Source organism: Plectropomus leopardus, chromosome 9, assembly GCF_026936395.1.
Source record: "Plectropomus leopardus strain MGB_pleo_1.0 chromosome 9, ASM2693639v1, whole genome shotgun sequence".
Lineage (NCBI taxonomy): Eukaryota > Metazoa > Chordata > Actinopteri > Perciformes > Serranidae > Plectropomus > Plectropomus leopardus.
The window spans coordinates 12,963,219-12,978,412 of NC_142184.1; the positions used below are offsets into that span (position 1 = coordinate 12,963,219).

At 41.8% G+C, this 15,194-nt stretch overlaps 1 protein-coding gene across 3 annotated transcripts in view; it reads right to left on the bottom strand.

The window, feature by feature from the left end:
• The window catches only part of LOC121946877 (uncharacterized), a 46,440-nt gene that overhangs the window by 17,096 nt on the left and 14,150 nt on the right, over positions 1–15,194 (bottom strand). For 2 of the 3 annotated variants that reach the window (XM_088082000.1, XM_088081999.1), the window contains exon 2: positions 4,748–4,840. The exons of the other annotated variant lie outside the window; for it this stretch is intronic. The gene's annotated coding sequence lies outside the window, so the exon portion shown is untranslated. The remainder of the gene's footprint in view (positions 1–4,747; positions 4,841–15,194) is intronic. 3 annotated transcript variants of the gene reach the window in all.

The window sequence follows — 15,194 nt, forward strand, 5'->3', positions numbered from 1 at the left end:
GAGATCTCAGGTTGTGGAAAATCCATCAGCTGTTCTAAACTCACATTCAGCATTGCTTTGTCTGTTTAGTGAGCATTTTATTTCATTAAGAGCTCCTGTCTAATGGACAGTGTGACCACTTGCCTTCTGGAAAAGAGCAGCAGAGCATCTGCACAACCTGTTAACATTTATATGTGCAGACTTGACAGCTAATTAAAAGGTGGGAAACCCATTGGCCTTTATTAATGACTTGACAACATTTATGCTCGATGGCTTATTAGAAAGTGTTCATTAATTATGTATTAATAGCATGGTGATAGCATAGTTCCACCTGTGATCCTTTGTAATCTTGAGTACGTTTGCAGAGATTTGTAGTTGCATATAATTTGCAAAATTCAGAAAGGAGACTGACATCAAGTCTTTGCTGTTTGCAAAACTGATTCCTCCTGCAACTTTTGTTAAAGACTCTTCTTAATCCAAGCATGAACAACAACATACATGTGCAATAACATGCAATTAAGCACACACATATGAACACACCATTAAAAATGCACATATTCCTACACACGCAGATACACACACACAGCTGCAAATGCACACAGTAGCTATCACACATGGGGGGTTAATAGGCACTTAGCAGCATGGATTCTTGCAGGTTCTGACTCCCCCTCCCCTAATAAGAGGTTTCTAACAGCCAGTTACATCACACTTCAGCTGCAGAAGGCTGCTTCAGTCTAACCACTAATGTCATGGTAAACTCATCGCAGACTCCATAAGGAGATAGAGGAACTTAACGAAATGATTTATGATTTGTTCTTCTTCCTTTCTGTGGTCATCTATGAGCTCATGTGACCAATAACATTTGATGTGAGAGATTTACCCTGTCAGCATAGAGTACATTACAGTTACTGTCATAAGGTTGCATATCTTCTCCTCATTGGTGAGTCAATATTGGCATCTGCTGGTGAAGATTGTGTATTACACTTAAACTCACACTAAAGGAGCACTTGCTGTGTGCAGTTAAAACAAGCGCATTGATTCCCTTTAACAAACACAAGAAGGACCTCCATAACTGAAATGCCATGAATAAGAATCATGAATACTTGGCATCAAGGATTGACATGTCCTCATGCATTTTTCCAATTTGTTGTATTTGACCAATAACACATCAAGTGTGTGCTTTTGATTATTTATTTGGTAGATGAAACATAATCGTAACCACATTTAAACATTTGTATTTTTAAATTTCATATACTCCCAGGTTCAATTCATTCAGGTGAACAAAAGGGGATTTCCAGTGTCTGTGTGTGTGCATGTGTGTGTGTGTGTGTGTGCATGTGTGCGTGTGTGTGTATGTATGTGTGTGTTGTGCCTGTTGCTCTCTCAGCTCTATCAGTGCTGCGCTTCCTCTTTGAAACTGTGTTTTCTGCAGCACAGTCTCTGATGTGGCTTGTGAGTCATACTGTGGTAAATATACACATTTGCGCATGCACACGCGCACACACATAAGGACACACACATGTATTCATATCTACACACACTCTTTTTATGGTCACTACAGTAAGTATTCCCTCTGCCTTCATGTTACACTTTGGTTGAGCAATACACAGTCAGCCTGCTGACTTAAGCTGCTGGATTTTCTCTAGTGAACAACACACAGCTAAGCCTTAGCGACAGAAGAGAGGAAAAAAAAGTTCTCATCTTCACTTCACATCTTCACAGCCGCACCAGACAGTGAAGTCAAAGCCCTCAAACTTTATTAAAAATATCACATTGTGCAGTATGGGGATATTCTGGGGGTCACCATGGCAACAGACATCCGAGTGCCAAATGCACGAATGTGCACACCTGCCTGCCAGTGTTCCAACTTGTGCCTCTGAGCCTCCCTGTTAGACAGTATCTAGGTGCTGTTTGCTAAATGTGGCAGGACGGAGAGGCGACAGCAGCAATGCCTTTGTTCTCAGAGAAAGGAGCACACAGCTCTGTCAAGGTGTTAATTAGCCATTGTGAGACAAGAAAGTTGTGAGGATTGTGCTTGCTTCAGCTGTGAGATACACAACCTTTTGTGTGAAACCTTGCTTTGTCTCACCAGACTTTGTAAAGAAATGCAACATCCTGAGTGACAGCTTCTTTGAGAGCAGCAATGCTTCATAAACACAACCGCCGCATTCAATCCTCTCTGTTACAGTATATCTACCTGTTATGTCATTAAAACTTTCTGACAGCACCAAGCTCAGAGTAATGTGGCATGTCTTGGCTGTGTGTCTCTGGATGTGCATGTTCGCTCAATAAGAAATTTTGAAATAGTCACAGCTCTTTGATTGTGTTATGCGTCTCTGTGGACGAGCTGTGAAAGCGTGGAAGGATCACTTTTGGGTTAACATGATGGTTTGTGATGTCAGTTTTGCAAGTGTGCAGTGTTTTTCAGTGTCTAAATGAGATCTAGTGACTCATGTGGAGAAAACAGGCTGCCTGTACTGTGTGACTGACAGTATCGGTTTGACTCGTCATGCTGAGCCGTGCCACTGATATACAGCAGTGAACTTCGGATTTTCTTGTGGATATTAGTCATTGTCAGATAAAAAAAAAGCAAACCGCACAGTGAAATGGGTTCTGGTGACCTGTAAATATAAAGGCCATCTATATTTTGTGTTTCTTGTCCGTGAAAATGTCAGATCATGTGTGTGTGATATTATGTATTTTGTGAGTCAACACAACAACAACCACAGCATATTCCATTGTAGGAAGGCGTTTATGTAACAGTGATTCAATCTGTTAAAGCAATTTCCTGAAAATCTATTTATCAACGTATTAATGAGAACTTGTAAGAGGATTTGATGGGCGGTGCTGTAATAAAAGATGAAAAAGGTGTTACACTTTTTTTTAAATGGCTCTATTATCTATATGTGTCCCCAGGGTTTGTGTGTGTAATTGTTTGCGTTTGGAAATAAAAAAGCATTTGAATGTTTGTGTGTGCATGTGTGTGCGCGCGTGAATATATGCATGAGTATGTGAGTCACGCACCACTATCCAGCCCCCTGGGCTTCGAGTTCTGATGCCCATCTTTCAGCTCCTCTACAGCACACTGAACCCAGTGAACCTTCTGCTGTTTACACTCTCCCCCTCCTCCTGCTCACTCTGTCTCTATTTATCTCTCTCACACACTCTCATGCTCATCTATTCTCCCTCCGTCTCTCTCTTACTTTCTCCCTCCAGCTCCCTACAGTACATCTCTCTTTCTCACGCACTCACGCTCTCTTGTGTTCTTCGTCTTTTTCTCTCTCTCGCAACCCTTCCTCCGCCTCTCTTTATAACTGTGCCTCTGTGTACCTACCTCTGCAGATCAAGACTTATTCAGACTCAGACAGTCTCTAACTCTATACGGTTCAGACAGACACTCAGGGTCTCTCTGTGTAAGGGTTGTCTCTTTCAGCGTGGAGATGTGTGACCAGAGAAAGACGCAGACAGAGGAGCGGAGGTGACGTAGGGGAGGAGTGGAATGAGAGACACAAACGGAAACAAAAAGGATCTTCAGACATTTTAAGCACTTCAGATGAAGGTGAAAATGGAATCGCAGTCCACATTCCTAGCCTCCCTCCTCCACATCATCTCATTTCCATCATGGCCATCAAAGTCCTCTCAGACACTCACTCCATCAGGTTGCAGAAAGTTGAGCAGCTGCTGTGTCGTCAGCCCTCTGCTGCCCACACCGAGCCCCTTCTGTCTGTTACAACTTTCTGCAAACGGCAGACTGCTAACAATGTGGCTCTTTTATCTGTTTGCGTGCATGTCTGTGTCAGCAAATCGTCTTTATTTTTCCATGAATGAGTGTGTGTGGGCATGTGCCTGGGATAGTAAGGGGAGGAAGGTGCAGGAGCAGCAGGAGGGGGGCATGTCACTCCTGTCAGCTCTTCCTGGAAAAGTTTTGAGTCTCTGGTTGACGTAACCTTATCCCCCTTTTTTTAAAAAAAGAGAGCACGTCATCTTTGGCCCCAGAGTTCTGAATTGCTTCACTTGCACTTCTCCTGCACATTGTGGAACTGAAACACGCTATTAATAATCCTGGTTAAGTGTGAGTTGAGTGTGAGTGAGTGAGTCCATTGAGCTGTGTGGAGGGAGGTAAGCGGAATGAGCATCACATGGCATGCACCTCAAAGGAGCACATCTCACTGCGGCAGAGAACACTTTGTCTCTGTGCATGTGGGTTTGCATGTAAGTGTGTGTGTGTGTGCGAGGTACAGTATGTATGTGCACTCATTTGTGTGTGTCAAGGTGCCTACAGAGTGTGAGATTGCTATAATGGGAAATATGCACTCTCCATAAGTTGCAGGTTTCATTTCCATGCAACAACTCAACCGCCTCACATGCTTCAATCATGCATTAAAACAACATCCTTGTCGCTTTAGCACACGCCTGTTGCGTGGTCATTAATTATGCCTGTTTCTTAGATTAGATAATCAACGGGATTGATTCCACTTTTCTTTTTTTTTGCTGTCGTGCCTTTTTCCCCCGAAGCAGAGCAGCATTTCTTGGCACACTCGGTGGCACACGTTGGGAACCCCAGACCTGGTCACGGATAGCACAGATACACTGTAAACGGCTAATCGGGTATCAAACCAGCGGAGAAGAAAAAGCGCCTCCACTCCGTGTCTCATTCATTATTCACAGCCAGCAAATGAAGTTGGTACAGTGGGAGCAATCAATTATAGATGAGAGAAGGTAGGAGGGGAAAGAGAGAGCGAGATGAAGGGGATAGAGCGAGGCCTACCTTGCATGCGGCTGAGCTTTAGCATGTCAATGAACATCACAGTGGCGTTTGGGCAACCTGCATGCACAGAGCGACTCAGGAACTCTCAGGACTCTGCGTAGAGAGAGAGAGGGAACTCTTAAAGTGTGCATGCACCTTTCACACCACACCAAAAGCATTTATTTGACAGTGACTCAGTAAGCTAACTTTGTAGTCCCTTGGCTCACTTGTGTGTGCTTTTCTTTGGTTTGCTGTGCTGACACAGTCATAGTGAAACTGCAGCGGGTCTTTTTCACAAATGTCGAGCAACAGTCATAGCATCCCCTCAGTAGGTTACAGCTCACTGTGAAACCAGGATATAAAATTGGTCCACATGCATTGTAGAATTAACACGGTCTTCACATCTCTTCTGTGTTTGAGTCACATGGGCCTTATGTTTGTCCAATTCACTCCTAATAACTACACACACCAGACCACAAACTTATTTTTTCTTAGATCATTACGTAGTGATACTAGGAATAAGCAGTAACACAAAATGGCTTTTTTATTGGCATCTATGCTGTTGCTTGTGTCTTCTTTAACTATGATTATGTGTGGAAATTATTGATTGTGCCACCTTCTGTTGCTGTCTTGCTTCTTTTGAAACCATATAATTCTCATTTAGAAATTTGTTTTCTTGTTCATACCACAGACCAGTGATACTCAATTTACGGCCTGCAGGAGAAATCTAATAAACTGAATCACACCTGAACTCAGCAGAGTTGCTATTTGTTTATTTTCTGGCCCCTGGCCTCCTGTCATTTTACAAACTGTCCCCAAAACAAAGCAAGTTCAGTATCCGTAGCATAGACTGTGAAAAATTAACGGTCATAGCTACTGTGACATCACCCACTGGTTCGTGGTCTCCTGATTTGAAGCCCTGAGTGCGGCATTTCAGTCGTCACCATCTTGGTTATTTGGAGCCAGAAGTGACCATAATTTGGACAAGAGGGTGGAGCTGTGGAGGAGTGAGGGATGGATCTGCCTGAGAAGCTGAGGACACAATTGGCAGACAGCCTGTCACTCAATGCAGCCTACCCTTAATGTGCGTAACCTAAAGTCTTCATAAAAGACTCAGTTGTCATGAATGTTGCAATTAGCTATAGAGAGTGCTAGGCTGTAAACATGTTTATTTCTGTTGTTATGTTGGGCATTTTAACACTGGTGTCTATGGCTTGCGCTTGGTGCCAACTTTAAGAGGCCATTCATGAAACTGCAGTTTTTGGCACTTTACAGTGTTGGCATCATTTTTCAGCCCTGGAGGTAGCTGCTTGCTTGAAATTAGAAGCACATGCTTCGATCACATATTTAATGTTTGGGACTTTCCTGGACAATCAAGTGGCCCATGACCTCAGATGTTCATCTTCCTTCGGTGCCAGTGAGCCATAGAGGCAGTTTCACAACTCCAACCTGTGGCACTTCTATAGCCATTTGCATTCATTGCGGGGCTGTCCCATACATGCACACGCAAATTTTGAGGTAACACACACCACCGAGATTGCAAAAGTAGAGGTCACTTTTGTCTTTGCTCTTACTGCTGCGGTTTTCAATTAGCACTCTTTGTTGTGACTGGAGAGCCTATCTATGAAGATGCAAAGTGTCAGTTGGAAAATTTGTATCAATCTCTCTGTCACCTCACTATTCGTTAAATGTCAGATATTGGCTTCTGGAAACTGCTCTATTTGTGCCGTCTGTATTTGGTGTTTGTGTGTTAGTGTGTGTGTGTGTGTGTGTGTGTGTGTGTGTGTGTGTGTGTGTGTGTGTGTGTGTGTGTGTGTGTGTGTGTGTGTGTGTGTGTGTGTGTGTGTGTGTGTGTGTGTGGGCAGAGAGGCTGTTTGATGTGAGTCAGATCCAAACCCAGGCTGGTTTCTCTCACATGTGTGTGGGACGCATCCAGATGGCTCTGCAGGACTGCACAAATGTCACTCTGATAATGAGACAACAGGGCCTGCTGAAATACAGGTAGCGGGGCTGTGGTGCATGTTTTTACACACACACAAACACCCTCACACACACACGCACAGAGAGATTGGGTAAGGGTAAGAGGAGGAAAAGAAAGAGGGAGGCAACCCCAAACACCAAAACCAAAATAATTATTCCATATAACAAAAACCATGAAACAAATATGAGTGTGTGTATACAAATGTATATTAAGGGTCTGATCAAACTTGCAATCATGTTTCTGTGCATTGTTTTTAAAGACACCAGTAACGTGATCCATAGAGAGACAGCTTTGTTTCTCAGGCTGATTATCGACCTTAGCAGGGCGACCTGCAAGAAATGATGAATGCAACAATATCCGTCCACTGACCTACACTAAATGACAACTTCACCTCCGTACCTCTCCATACCTCAGGGGTCACCGCAGGTCGCTGCTCAGTTGCCATGGGAACAGGAGACACGAATGGGAAAATTCTCCTGAGCACTAAACAGTGACACCTTACGCCGTCTCCGACAGACTCGGTTGAGTTGCACATCAAGTGTGAAAGCAGGAGTGAGAAGTTGTTGTTTATTTAATTTTCCTACGAGTCACAAGAGTGGCCTGTCAACCCCACTCTTTTTCGCACTCTCTCTTTCTCTTTCCCTCTCCGGCATGATAAAAAAACATTTTCACACGTATGCCTCGTGGACATTTGCTCGCACATATTTTCTTTGTCTGCATCACTCGGCTCAGTAGTTTTCTCACACAATATATTCCTGTTATTTTGAACAGCAAAGCACAGGTGCAACCCTGACTGTGTGTGTGTAAGTGAGATAGTATCTATTATTCCAGCTCTCCAACTGCTGCGACCTAATGTAACTATTGCACCTACGATGTCAACCCTCCAACAACTCAGTCAGCCTCATGAGGTTCCTGCACCTGTTTGTCTAACACACACACACAGACTTTATATATCAGCCCACAGTCGCAAATACTAATCCACTGACACCATTATGATCCAAGGCTCATGGTATGTGTGTGTGTGTGCAATGTGTGTGTGTGTATGTGTGTGTGTGTGTGTGTGTGTGTGTGTGTGTGTGTGGAGTGGGTGGCGTTGCTGCTCTATCAAACACTGTCCACTGCTGGCAGCAAATTTCCTCTGAGGTGATCTGTTATAGTGACAGGGCAGCAAGTATTTTTAGCCAGTGAGAAAGGACAAATAATGAAGCAGGAAAGACAGAGGGAGACAACAAGGGGACGAGTGAGGGAGAGAGAGAGAGAGAGAGAGATAAATGGGGGAGTGAAATCTGAGGGTAAACCAAAACCACCTGGATGTTGCTGACTTGCTGCTCTTGTGTTTAGAGCACAGTCTATATACATCATATAACACACTCACATACCCACACCTCACGGTCATGTACACACACTTAAACACGTGCATGTATACAGACAGGCAGTTTGCACACTGCCAAAAATCAAAGGAAAATTCTGGTTTATTACAACTTTGGTGATTTCTATTAGATATGACATCATTTTACTCAACAATGTCCTTGCTGAAATCTAGGAAAATGGAAATATTGCTACAGCAAAGTCAGATTGGGTGAGAAACAAGAGTGGTCAGGTGATTAGTTTAATAAGCAGAACTTTTTTGGAAGTAAATCCAGTGGTGGAACATGCAATTTGATATTTTGCTTAAAAGTAGCAACACCTCATGGTGAAATTACTCCAGGGGTTGAGGTGGAGGGTGAGGAGACACCAAAATACACCAAAGTAAATATTTCTGTATTGAGTATTATTGAATCTTGAATAGGCAAGCTTGTGAATGTGCTAGGTCTGACATTGCAAAAGTATATTACTGGATTTTATTACATGTTTATTAAAGGCGCCTGAGGTGTTTGAAGCATTTGATTTCAATACTCAGATATCTAACTACTGAAATACCTTGAAAATCAGTGATTTTTTACTTGGTCCTTGAAAAAGTACTTGAATACAATTGAAGATAACAGAAAGACACATTATTTATGAAACAGAGATTAATGTTTCAAACTGGAAACTAAGAATGGCAATGAAATTGAAATTGTTTTCTAAAGCCGTATGAGCAGTATAACCTCAGAGTGGCAAAGAGTCAGTAAACACTAATAACTAGTCAATGCCAGGATTTTTCCCTTTTTTTCTTTTCTCTTTTTTGTGATACGAATCAAATATTTCTGACTGATCTGAAAAGTAAGCTGTCAGATAAATTTAGTGGAGTAAAAAGTACAAGTGGAAGCAGAAAGAAGCATAAGATGGAAATACTCGAGTAAAGTACAAGTACCTCAAAAGTATACGTAAGTACAGTCAAAGATAGAAAATTCTAAGCATCAAACACTTATTTTCCCACATTCCTGTGATTTTTCATGCACCAATTTCTGCATTTTCTTTGGATTTTATAGTGTAGATATCTTTAATTTCACCAAAATAAAAGTCCTGTTAAATCTCCTGCGTCTTCCCCCCAAGTCAACACCTATGAGTGCGGTACTTGAATATATGTACCTAGTTACTTACCACGACTGCATTAAAGAGTATAGGTATCCAAAACAATCACACATTTCACAGAAAAGGGTGTCTAAGTATGCTTGCCCAAAGTTGGCCTGTAAACCGTGACACGTTTACAACTAAGGCTGAAATGATTAGTCGATTAATCAATTAGCCAGAAAAATAATTCTGGTCACTTTTCAAGCAAAAGCAGTGAAGAAATGCTACACATTTTCTGGCTTCAGGTTCTCCAGCGAGAGGAAATTTGGCTTTTCGTGTTCAGATATGATAGTGAGCGGAATATCGTGAGCTTTGGACCGATGGATGGTCAGAAACAGCATTTTGTAGTTGTCATTTTGGGATTTGGGAAACTGTATTTTTCACATTTTTGTCATTTAAGGCACTAAATGATTAATTAGAAAATAATTTATCAGTAATGAAAATGATTGTTACCTGCAGCCCAATTTACAACTGAGAGTTGTTGGCAATCATTTCACCTTTCACTCTCTCGTTCTCTTCGAAACAAGTTAATAATAAAATGACAATAACCCATACGTCTGGGATTTTTTTTAAAAAATCTGATCACCTGACTGGTCATGCTTTTTGTAGAGTCCGACTTTATGAATAAGTGTCACACACCACTGACAAAGCATTTACTCAGAGGAACAAAGGAGGAGTGAATTAATACAACTAAAAGTTAAAAAGGGAGGTTGACTTCTTCTTTTTACTTCTCCTTTTTTCTCAATGGAATTCTTACAAGAGTAAGACTGGTTTTTTACTTCCGTTGTCACGGCAGCAGGCAGCTTTGGCCTTAACCTCAAAGTGGCGGGTAAAACAACATAAAGTGCTCAGAGTGGTGGTCGAGACATTCTGGTTTGCACACGCAAGTCGTGAGGCCTCTGTAGCACAATGTCCCCTCTCTCTCTCTCTCTCTCTCTCTCTCTCTCTCTCACACACACACACACACACACACACACACACAGAGCCTCTCTCTCACTGGTTGTTCCCTGAGTCAGCACTCTGCCTCAGCTCCAGTTTCTCTACCCCAGCCCGCCTCTGCCCGCCTGCCTGCAGGACACTATTAGGACATCACTGTGTGTGTGCGTGAGTGTCTATGTGAGTGAGTGCTTGTGTGTGAGTGAGTGAGTGTGTGTGCGTGCCTTTTGTGGGAGAGAGCTACTGTTGCATTTACGTGGTCAGGTCCTTTCACCATCTTATGCAATACGATATTTTTCACTTTGCGAGTAACCCTGGATATTTCTGTCTGCTCCACCGAATCAGCTATTGTACCAGCGCACCATAAAAGATGCACTCCTCTCACTCTTCCAAAACACTCCCAATGGGTTTTGCATGTTGTAGTGAGTGTGTGTTTGTGTGTGTGTGTGTGTGCTGGATACTACTAGTTCTGCTAACATGGCCCAAAATAGCAAACTGGAGAGGTGTGAAGTAAAAAAGGAAAGGACACTTTAGTAGAGGAGTAACTGACACGGGGTGAGTCACTTTCACACACACGCACACTCACACACACACACACACACACAAACACACACACACAAGTGGCATGCTCTTCCAAACAGATGCACATACAAGCACACAAATGCATATACAGTACATACATAAACACATGGCACACGCAAAGGATTGTGAAATCATCTCACAGACCCTTTTTAGAAATACATTTTGGTGATCTGGACACAATTTGACAGCCGAAACACGTCGCCTTTGACACGTGTGTATATAATGCATCCCTAGCTGACCACTTGAGGTCAGATTTTGTTACTGCCTACGTCAGTTATGCTAGAAGGTCAAAGGGCCGCGTTCATGGTTATTATGTCCCCACTCTTGCTAGTCACGTTAGCGGTTGTGTGTGTACTGTTGGGAAGTATCGCTGCGAGAGGACTGTAACATGTCTCCTTGCATAGGGCAAAACGATGGACGGTCACGCAATACTTGGTTCAACTTTTCATAAATGGGACTCCCTAAAAATGTGGAGTTTCACCCAGGGCGGTGCCTTACGTCCTGTATCAAACAGAGTGTTGGGTGCCTGATTGGTCTTGTCATTTGCAAGCAAAATCGTAACCTAAAACCTTGTTTATTGACCACCCCACCCCTGACTGTAACTTCAAACAGAGATTATTTATTTATTTATTTATTCAATTATCAAAGACAAACTTAAATGTTTGCTCTGTGTACTGCTGGCACGGCTGCAACTGCAACTAGACTTCCCCTGCAGATTTTCAATTGATTTCTACCTAACTGCTGATAAATTCTCATCATGTTATAATACAAAATATGTTGGCTGAAATATGTAGGCTGGGTCAGAAAGTCCCTTTTGACAGAATTCATTTCAACCCTAACCTCGCCTTTTTACCTAACTTTAACCAAGAAATCCCTTTCTGGAAGAAAGCCGGCGAGGCAAACTTCTCCCAGTATCCCACAGAGCTCTCGGAAGTGTGCACATACTGAAAAAACCGTGGCCATCGAGGTAAAACCTCGTGTTTTTAGGAGTGTTGCCGCACTGTCACCAAAACAACCACCATGTCCTGCATTGATGACATATTTTCTTGTTACAGCCTTTACAGGAATGCATCAGGATGCATTAGCCAAGAGGCATTTGAAAACCAAGTGTATACGGGATCAAAGTGGCTTTGTCACTGTTGAGTGTGTCTGTGTGTGGTTGCATGTGTGTGTGTGTAGGCAGGAATCACGGGTTTGTGATTCGCTGCCATGTGATTGGCTCTCTCAGTTTGTGCGGTTCCATTTGTCCACTTGGATTACAATCACAGATACACCATCTTGGGGTTGAGGTCCACATACTCACTGTGTCTTTATAAGCTCAGTTATCTGTTTTTCTCAATGAATTAAAGTCCTCTGTTGGCCATTATGATCATGTGAGCTCCGTGGGCCACTGTAGAATGTGAAGCAGTCATATGGTTTGGCACTGAATTTCCTCCTGGCATCCATATTAAGGGTCAGAGAAATCCTGACACCATTTAGTGTATTATATTAAGGTGTGTTTGACTATCTGATCAGTCTATTGGCATCTGTGCTCCTCCTGTTTAGGCTTTTCAAAGTTCCTGATTTGTCACCTTAACACGCAGTGCGACACCATATATTATGCTATCCACACATGGACTGATTGACAGCGCATCACACATTTAACTTATAAATAATTGCTTATGTGATTTTCTTTGCTAGTTTACTCTTCTGGAGGGTTTTGTGCCTTTCCTGCCTCAATGTGTTGTGCACTGGAAAAATGATTTGTCATTACTGGCTCACTGACTCAGCAGTATCATCAATGAACTGAAGAAACACATAAAAAATTGGGTATGTTTTTTCCACAATCTTTTTCACATCTCATTTTTGATCAATAAACAAATTTTTGCTCGGAGAGCAGGGTAATGTTATTTCCCAGTTCTGTTTACATCGCTGTTTATAGGACGTTGTAGTGTGAATGCAGAAGTGAGAACGGGAGAGAGAGAAGGAGAGAGGAAATGATACTAAGACGTTTGGCCTGTGCAGTGCCTAATGATCACAAGAGCAAAAGATACATGCGCGCATATGAGCAAGCACACACACACACACACACACACACACACACACACACACACACACACACACACACACCATGTGATCTCTCGATTAGTGCTGTAGTCACACCCTCCCACTCTCTCTGCTTGTTTGATCACAATCTCCCTCCTACTCCTGGCTCCAGTCAAACAGAAACTTTGAAAAGATAATGCTTGGTCGACATGAAATCAGTCATGACCTTTGTTGAAATCACTTAAGATATTCTTTTTTTCCCATAAGTTTAGTTAAAGTGTTCAGCTGATAGAACAAAAATGAATCTCTTAAGGCATCTTTATCTGTACATCTGCATTAACAGTTTTGAAGTGTCTATGAAAGCTTAAAGCTCATGTCTGACTCAAGATCTAAATATGTACAAGCTTGCAATAGCTCTGACTATTACCAGGCTGATTAAAAGAGAATATGAGCGATGAAGGTTATACAGTACTCATGAAGCTGTAATCATGGCTTTGACACTTTCGTTTGCATGAAATGGCTCATCTAGTCTTTATTTTTGGAGTTACACAACTGAGCCTGACAATGCCTGTCAAAGCACAAAAAATAATGCAAGTACAGTAATACAAATATTAGAAAAATAACAGATTTTAAACTACATTACTAGATTAACGCTTACGTATTTACACTGTAGCTATTGTACTTGAAGCGCTGTATTTTCATTAGTGTTTAAACAGGGTGTGAGCATGTTTACACTGCTCCTTTCTTTTACTAAATAACTACAAAGAGAAACAAAACATCCACAAGAAGACACAAAATAACTGCAAAGAGTAAAACAACCACAGGGAGACATAAAATGACTACAAGGAGACACAAAATGAACTCAAAGAAATGCAAAGGAACTACAAAGAGACACCAAATTACTACAAAGAGACACAAAACAGCCACATGAAGACACAAAATAACTACAAAGAGTCAAAAACAACCAAAAAGATGCAAACTTCTCCCAAGGGGACGCAAAACAACCACAGGGAGACACTAAATAATTACAAAGGAACACAAAATAAAAAGAATGAGACACTTAATGACCACAAAGACACTATATATATAATTATATATACCGTATATATGGTATGTAGTATTAGGTATTAATACTTGTTTAAGGTGACTGAAAGCAGCACAAGAAAAACCAGGTTTCAAATGGTGATTTAGGTATAAATGGCGTGTATATATATATATATATATATATATATATATATATATATATATATATATATATATATATACATATATGAGTTACTTAGGAGCTGCTTCATGTGCCTCTTATTAGTATTTTTTTACCTTACTTATTATTAAATATTTATCTATTCAACATCATTTTCATGCCAAGGATTCAAGGATTCCCAGGTTACAGTTGTCATGGCAGGAGGTGATATAACAACTAAAGGAAACACGATGGTTTTGATAGTAAAACATTTTTTAATAATAATAATAATGATAAAATTATATCACTGCCTTATCCAGGAGGGAGGATGGTGATCAGGCAAATAAAGAGTCTCGCTTAACTGCAGGTTATATATTCCAGCTCCCTTTGACATTGTACTGTAGAGGGATCCCAGGCTGTGTAAGCTGCTCATGTGACTTGGCCTGTCCTGTCCTGACACTTCCAGCTCTGGACCTGAGTCAAATGTTTTGCCCATGATGACAAAGGGAAAAAGACTCACTCAGGTACAGTTTGAGTCAGTGAGTTATGAAATTGAAACATTAATAATAATGAGAGCTCAGACAAGGTTGAATATATTTTAACTCTGAAAAACACAAATAATATTGTGATCCAATAGATGATTGTTCATGTGAGTTATTTAAGTCTTTGTCAAGGGTTTATTCCAGGTCATATGTGATGGGAAGTGGGGCACGCAGTACAGTATATAGAGCTCATGACTTATTGCTTCATATGCACAGAACATTCCCATACCTCACTGTGGTTTCACAATAAGATGTGTGAGTGGTCTTTTACAGATTCATGCTTGAAAGAAAAGCACATGATGCCACTGCACACACATCATGACCAAGTGATTAAAAGAGAACTGACTCCTTATGACTGCGATGACATCCTCAGTGTGTCAGATCTGACCAGGCTGGTATTACGCTTCACCTGCCCTAACATGTCAATACTTAGTGATTATGTTTAGCTCCCTCACCTACAGCACTGTGTGCCCAGAGAGCACACCTTTCCCCCCCTCCATCATCCCTGAGGGCTGCGATTGGTTGCCGGGCTAAGAGGCTGAGGTGTTGCAGCAAATAGCACGAGCCGTGGGCCGGTCCATTCTGCAGCTCGAGGGAGGTTAATGAGTGAAGCCGCTGGGCTATCAGCCAAACATGAGCAGCAATGCTAAGGCTCCCACAATGAGCCTGACTGTATTACCACTGAGCTCTGTCTAATTATACACTCCCAGAGAGGGAGAGAGAGAG